At 34.0% G+C, this 8958-nt stretch overlaps 1 non-coding gene across 1 annotated transcript; it reads right to left on the reverse strand.

Moving 5' to 3' along the window:
* Positions 1–858: 858 nt before the first annotated feature.
* Trnar-ccu lies at positions 859–931 on the reverse strand. Its single transcript has one exon. It is a non-coding gene; the product is annotated as a tRNA-Arg (tRNA).
* Positions 932–8958: the final 8027 nt, after the last annotated feature.

Here is an 8958-nt window from a genome sequence, read left to right on the forward strand (position 1 = left end):
TCGATTACATCGACCCCAGTGCGAATCTGGTACTTTATTTATCGACCCCGAAAGGATGAAAGGCAAAGTCGACCTCGGCGGAATTTGAACTCAGAACACCTACCGGCAGACGAAATACGGCTACGCATTTCGCCCGGCGTGCTAACGTTTCTGCCAGCTCGCCGCCAATAAATTATTATATTATTTGTAAATTATCATATAGATTTGTAGTAACCCAACATACTTGTTGCTATTATTATTGTTTCCATTACTATTTACATGTTTAGTGTTACAGCCATCAACATTATTAATATTCTGTTTATCACTATTTGCATAATACGCATCACCAATATTCTCATTATTATTGTTATTCCTCTTCTTCCTGTTCTCATTGTTTCATTTGGGTAATGGATGATGCAGACCTGCGCTAAGGTCGAGTTTAATATAAATAGAATCGGAACAGCTTTTGAGGACATATGAAACGAAATGCGCAACGTATGAGATATCATGTACATGATGCAGGAATTTAATCAATATTGTATTAAAAATATTCGTGAATTGGCTCTGAAAGTATTTAAGAAGTATATGATGGAAATAAATCCAGGTTTCACAATACGTATATTTTATAGAAAAGAAAAGTTGGCTGTATAATTCAAATATTCAAACACGGTAATGTCACTACTACTTAATGTAGCAGACGACTTTGACATTTTTTGCATATATTTTTTCTTTGGATATATTGATATGTTAATTGAAAAAAAAATGTAATGCACCGAGGAATGAATATGATGTCTAGATTTTTTTATCTCTAGTTTCAGCTAAGAACTGCGGCCATGCTGATGCACCGCCGTCAAAAAATATTTTTACAGAACGATTCGTTACCTCCGACGGGACTCGAACCCGCAATCCCCGGCTTAGGAGGCCGGTGCCTTATCCATTGGGCCACGGAGGCTTCGTTTCTCAAGAAATCCATAGGCATATATAACTGTAAACTTTACTAATTAAGCTGACAGCAATTGAACAACATTATCTATATTTTGTTGTTATTGATTTATTAATGCCTGTAAAATACTTAGAAATAAACAACATTTAAGAAGGAGTTTATTGTGAAGAACAAGAGACAGTGGAGTTCGTAGCTAATAATTTATCCCATTACAAGAAATGAGAAATGAACACCTTTGAATAAATCACTAATTATCTTGCAAATTGGTTTCCAGAAAAATCCCTGGAATAAATGTCTATCGCATTCTCTTGTTCTGCTCTGTTTTATTTTCGAAAGTAGGATTCCATTAACGGAAGGATCTTCTGTTAAATGTCACGGAAAGTGTTTTCAGATATTGTTCTCTGAAATCATATCTTTAAGTCATTCATGATAATCTTATTTACGATTTATGTGTATTACACCCTGATTAGATTTGAAATTACTACGAGCGACCTGGCTGCATTATCGGTTAATTATGATTCTATAAACAGCTCCATTGAAAAGAAAGTATTGAATATTCCAGAAACGATGGTATGCGCTCAAGGCAATTATCTACGTATTCAATAGGTTCCATCAAACCCATTATTAACTGCCGCTTCCTATATTTTTTGGTTCACTGAGCATATTTTTATCGTATTTCAGCCAAATATAAATCCACAATGAGGAGACATTCTTGGTGAAACCGCATCACTAATTCCTTACATTAAAGTGTCTTTTGATAATAAATTGACCATCTTTGTATGTATTGCATCAGAATCTAAGAGAGCTTTGTGGCAATACATGATATCTTATTAATCTGTCGCATTGTCCATCCAACTCCTGCTGTATACGATCTATTATTCAATATTCGCTAAGTACCCTGTCAACTAGCATAATTTCAGATAACATCAGACGTCATCATATTAACTGAACTTATATTCAATCATCCTTGAAAACTTGCAGTGAGATATTAATTTTAATTATACGCCGCGGGCTATTTTCTTTGTGTTACCAACAAAGGAAAATATACACATTTTTCGAATGATTAGAAACAAAGGATAAAAAATCATTACATGAAAGTGCGATTATATGTTATTAAATTTAACATTGATAGCATTTAGTATTTCATGAACGAAGTATAGATTATATATGTGTGGATTCTGTGAAGGATATAACCTAGATATACAGACTGCTGCAAATAATACTGAAGACTATCTTCTAAGTGTTGTTATTCAGTGTTAATACTACGATTCATAAAACATACTCACTACCTATTAAATATTGTAGACAAGTATCTCATTGTTCCCGTGATCACTGCTGTAGTAAATAAGATATTTCTGTTTTTCCCTTTTAGAATGCTGTTTGATTATTTTACACGCATTTAGTTCGTTTAAAATGTATGTATCAGATTTAACCTGTTAAATTTAAAAACACCTTGCCGTCTTCTTCGAGGACAGAACTTTTCTTTCAGAAAATCATAACTTATTTCTAGTAACTGAAATTTAATGTATAATGTTCAAAAAGCACAATAGCGCAACAAGTGAACATATTTCATACGCCCACTGTTATTTTACCGTTTCATTGTGCAGACATATCTGGAAGTGAGAAGTAAAACATTTTACAGTTACATATAACATACATAATTTATCTTTCAATAGTTCCAGTTATTGGATGGGGCCATGCCAGTTCACTGCCTTGAAGGGGTTCTTTTTAGACGAGCTAATCGAACTTCTCTTATTATCTAAGCTTTGTATTGTTCTACCGTTCTCTTTTGTCGAACTGCTATGTTGCGGGACCATAAACAAATCAATATCGGTTGTAAAACGGTGTAAGTTCAAACACAAAGACACACAAAAACATTACATATATATATATATATATATATATATATATATACATACATACATACATACATACACACACACACACACACACATATATATATATATATATATATATATATATATATATATATATACTCACAGGGACACGTATATGTGTGTGTGCGCGCGCGTATTTGCGCATTGTGTGTACATGTATCTATATATGTAGGCATATGCAGGAAAGTAATGTAAATATATTATAAATGCATACGAAAATACTGAAGAGTACTATTTAATGTGGATTAGATGGTTATATTACTTGGTTCATTCAGTCTTGATTCTCGATAAATGAATGCTATTCATTGTCGCTTCCAACAGTGAGTTTCGTATTCCTTAAAAGCGGTGCGATGACCGTATAATTTGTATCTTCATGTAATTATTTCATATGCAAAAAAAAATATTATCCCTGAATATGAATTCGGATTCCTACTATTCACGTGTCATTAATCGATATATCTTTTTAATGTATTTATCTTTACACTTAAGTTAATAAGAAGCTAGCAAATTAAATGTTTAAGGTGATCTAGATGTGGCCATCATTAAACTTAAAGCTACTAAGTTGTAATTTGAGGTTAATTGGGATTTGGTTAATGCTTCTAACAACTAAAGCAACCAGGCTGAGCATCTCTGATAAGTTCAGTTTCATATATACTTCTGAAGCCCTTTCGCTTTGGTATAATTACAAGTTGACAAGGAAAATTTAATTACAATCTGTAACAATATAGTCTTCTAAGGCGGCGAGCTGGCAGAAACGTTAGTAGTATTTCGTCTGTCTTTACGGTCTGAGTTCAAATTCCTCCGAGGTCGAATGTACCTTTCATCCTATCGGGGTCGATAAATTAATTACCAGTTGCGTACTGGGGTCGATTTAATCGACTGGCCCCCTACTCAAAAGTTTTCGGCCTTGTTCATAGAGAAGAAAATAAGAGTATAGTCTTCTAAACTATTATATCGACACAATTATATGATTTGTTTATTCAATAAAAACAAAGCTAATTTGGGTGTGAACGTCATTTGAACTCAAGTAATTTGACAACAAAAGTCGTATATCCTTTGCAACAGATTTAATGAATAATTTATATTGGAAAATAAATCTCTAGTATCATGTAGTAGAGGTGCTAAACGTAAAACGGCTGTAATTATTTCTTTTTTTTTACTACCCACATGGTGCTAAACATAGAGGGGACAAACAAGGACAGACAAAGGGATTAAGTCGATTACATCGACCCCAGTGCGAAACTTTCACTTTATTTATCAACTCCGAAAGGATGAAAGGCAAAGTCAACCTCGGCGGAATTTGCACTCAGAACGTAACGACAGACGAAATACCTATTTCGTTACTACCCAGAAGGGGCTAAGCACAGAGAGGACAAACAAAGACAGACAAACGGATTAAGTCGATTATATCGAACCAGTGCATAACTGGTACTTATTTAATCGACTCCGAAAGGATGACAGGCAAAGTTGACCTTGGCGGAATTTGAGCTCGGAACGTAGAGGCAGACGAAATACGGCTACGCATTTCGCCCGGCGTGCTAACATTTCTGCCAGCTCACCACTTTACACGGCTGTAATAATATCTACGTCAGTATAGGAGATTAGGAATGTAGGCAGTTCATAATTTTGTGGTGTTAAAATCGGATATGTATCTACCATAGATAGAATGATATCACTACCATCAGATCAGCGATCTATTCTTAAAGGTTAACTAGACATGTATGAATCAATCAGCCTCAAAGACAGTACCCATCAATTACATCAAGAAAATATGTTGTATCAACTTGGCATCCCTTTAAGAAAATGTGAATTCCGAACATTGAAATAGCTGAAAAGAGACTGAAATCTTTTAGACCATGTATTTACCACTTGCTCCGAGACTAACGCGTTGACAATGAGTAAGAAATATTTCAAATCTTTCAGTTTTTGTTTCCAGTTTCAGTTAATCTTAATTCAAAGCTAGAATTTTGTTTTTCATTTCCCACAGCTGGGAGAAATATCGTGTGTGGTTTTTATTATATCTTTGTCTAATGCTTTTATCAGATTTCACTACCCTCCAGACATTTCTTCTTATAAAGACAACCATTCAATTGCTATCTCAATAAATTGATATTTCTTTCGCCAAAGGAAACATTTCTTTAACAACTACTAACTCTGACATTTCCAGGTTAAAGGTCACCCGTACAATTAGAATACATCTTCGGCAATGTTGACTTCTTGTCTCCGCCTATGTTAATCTCAATAACTTCTCTTATATGTTAAGGAATATAAAGTTATTAACTGAGTATACCCTCTCCGAGAAAGAGCTGCAGATATTAAACTTGTCATACATTTATTAGCAGTTTCACTATGTGTACGAGTGGTTCCGCCGGTGTTTCTCGTGATATGAAGACCATCATTATCACATGGAAGCAGTGACTATTGTATACGAATTAATATATGAAAAATTACAAAATGAAGTTTAATTATATTTAATATCACTTAATAACATTGAATAATCAGTTGTTTGCATTTTAAACAACGTCAAGCGTGCAAATATTATCCGACTGCACTAGTGAATAAAAAGCTCTGAGGGTCCTCATACCTTTCATTCTGGTCCATACTATCCTTTATATTTGCAGGTTTTTTTCTTCTAATTTTATAATGTAGAAATCTTGATTTAATGAACTGTTGTTTCACGCTGAGTGCGTTTATTAAAATTCTAGAAATGGGTCAGCATGTTATTATCTTCTACAGTTGTTTCACGGCATGATATTCAAGTCATTTATATTCCACTTCTATATATAACAATTTGAATATCTTTCAGTTTTATACAATAAAAAATGTTATATTTGTTTAGACTAAAAGAACAAGACAAAAACGGACATTTTTTAGTCAGAATATATATATATATAATATATATATATATATATATATATATTATATATATATATATATGTGTGTGTGTGTTGTGTGTGTGTGTGTGTGTGTGTGTGTGTTTGTGTGTGTGTGTGTATATGTGTGTGTGTGTATTCATAACTGCAATATGGAGAAAACAACGATGTAAGTTTATAGAAGTTGTGAAAACTAGACCAATGAATCATTGTGTATTTAAAGAAAACGTCGGTTTTACGTTCTTCGTCTTATTTAATGCCTGTATCCACTAAATCTATACTCAAAAAGCACTCGTGTGCACCTTTCTTCATAAGCTATTAAGAGAGAGCTTTGACTGTTGTTACTAATATGAGGAGTGACCAGATAGAAGTCAACCTACCCGTTCGTATCGGAAGCATAGTGAATAACAGATAAAATAAATCCCTGTTTACAGAAGTAAATCACTGATTGATTTTAACACTACAATTTTTAAGAAACATGTACACAGAGGGGGATGGGTAATCGTGAACCACTCAAGAGAATTAAGCTATTATATTGTACAACTGAGAATGGTTTAGGAAGTTTCCAGTCTTTAAGTGGAAATGACTGTGAAGTGACTGTTGCTTCACCAATAATTATTTGTGGGTGTGTGTTTGAAGAATAATCTTTTCTATTAGAAGCACCAGACGTGGAATTTGGGAGGAGGGGTATAGTCGACCACATTGAACCCAGTATTTCAGTGGGGCTTAATTTATCGACCTCGAAAGAATGAAACGCAAAGTTGACCTCGGTTAAACTACTAATACTACTACTGCTGCTGCTGCCACAACGACAATGACCAGGACGACAAATATTACAAATACCACAACTAATAATAATCCTTCCTTCTATAGGAACAAGACCTGAAATTTAATTTTGGAGGTGTCTAGGTGATTACATCAACTCTAGTATTTCACTGGTACTTAATTTATCGATATAAGGATGAAGGCAAGGTCGACCTCGGTGGAGTTAAAACTCAGAACGTAGCGACAGACGAAATACCTATTTCTTTACTACCCACAAGGGGCTAAACACAGAGAGGACAAACAAGGACAGACACACGGATTAAGTCGATTACATCGACCCCAGTGCGTAACTGGTACTTATTTAATCGACCCCGAAAGGATGAAAGGTAAAGTCGACCAGACGAAATACCACTAAGCATTTCGCTCGGCATGTTAGCGATTCTGCTAGCTCACCACCTTAATAATAATAATAATAAGAAGAAGAAGAAGAAGAGGAAGAAATGACCTGATGCAGTACCAGGCAGTGGCTCTCAAGTGACTTGAAGTGTTACATATTTTGCTTTGGCATAAAAGATGCGCTACAACAGGTATCCTGCTCAATATCATAGATTTGCTTATCAGTTGCTTGACTTTAACCAGTTGAGCTAATGTCTCTTAATGCCTGACGATATGTGCATCTCTGTTCACCAGCAGAAGTAATGCGGAAACGTCATAGCCATGGGGTTTGAATAATTCACCTTTGGGGTTTTTGTCCATCATCCTTAAAAAACAACATTTTGCCAATAATTCTTAAACAACAACAACTACAGCAATATTAGCTAGAAGAAAATGTTCTTTTTATCTATTCAAGAATAATTCCCATGTTTTGTTCTTTATTGTATACACTCACTATCCATTAAGAGATTTTATATATCTCCGTCCGATTTTGCTTTACATAAAAAAACACAAAACACTAATTTTTTTCCTGTATAGCGCCAAGTTCATATATATATATATACATATATATATATGTATTTATATTTCCCGAAGTTTGTGGGGAGTGAACCAATCCAATCGATTAGATCAACCCCAGTACGCAGCGGGTACTTAATTTATCGGTCCGGAAAGGACTAAAGGCAAAGTCGTATATATACATACATACATATATATATATATATATATATATATATATATATATATATATATATGCATACATACGCTCACATTTACGAGCGGTTACTGTACCTCAAGGCCACTCTGATGCATAAATCACGTTACTATGTACTATGCATCTCATTACAAATTATGCGATGCCAATTTGATATGATAACAACGGCGAAATACAAGTGAACTTCTAGTTAACAATTAGATAAACATTTTTGGAGTTTTAAAATACAAGAACTTCAACCTAAAACTTTTCGGGGGACTGTTGATATTTCAATATGTTTATCTCATTTCGTGAATTTCGGCGCTCTATCCTGCACACATAATGATGAGCACACACGAGCATTTAATTATTTACTAATTTACTAATTATTTACTAATGCCTCCTCTACACTCCAACAATGTCATTAAATTCTCTATACATTCTTATATGGAAGTAAGCAAATCTTTTGAAATACGATTTATATTTTTACAATTAAATCGATATTATGGTTTTCCTATTGGTTGGATATTAATCTAAATTCGCTTCAATGAAATTTGCAACATGAGTCATAGCGAATGAGGAATACATGCCTGCACACACACACACACACAAACATATATGCATATATACATACATACGTGCATACGACCATGATATAGATATAAGATGATAGAATGCGTTAGACTGAGTGAGAGGCAGGACATAAATAAACACCTACACATACATTCGACTCTTTGGAGAAGGTTTCATAGGCTTTTGTAATCGAACATCAAACATATCGATTTTTAAATTTCATTCAGAATATTTTTGCATTCACGAGGAAAGTTTGTAAACTCTGCAAGAAATATATTTGTATCTCTACTTCCATTTTTGTTTTTCATAGAAATATTTTTTTTATATATTTGCATAATAAATTTATTTATATTTCCTTTGGTTGTTTCGATAATTTTACAGATCAATCTTGTTCAGGAATAAAGGTTCGATACTCCAGTTTTCTGATTTAAAAAAAGGGGAACTTGTCTAATATAGTCATCACTGTATTACATGAGCTGATCAACAGTGGCAGTTCTATTGATTCCCTGTTACAATTATCCTACTGTATTTCTATCGTTAATACATTAAGCAAGGCATGAACATCAGAGAATTTCACGTGCAAAATCCCTAAAAGAAGGCGATAACTATATATCACAATAGCAACAATGGAAGTGCTCACATTTCACTAGCATTCGACAATATGACAATGGTAAACCGGTAACCACTGCAAGCCATAAGCAGTGAAGTTCTGGACAATAGCCTGCATCTCGAGGAACCTCAATGGAATAATTATATCCAGAGGACATTTCCCTACGGGATCATCAATACTTTGTGTTGGAT

Source organism: Octopus sinensis, linkage group LG2, assembly GCF_006345805.1.
Source record: "Octopus sinensis linkage group LG2, ASM634580v1, whole genome shotgun sequence".
NCBI classification, from domain to species: Eukaryota; Metazoa; Mollusca; class Cephalopoda; order Octopoda; family Octopodidae; genus Octopus; species Octopus sinensis.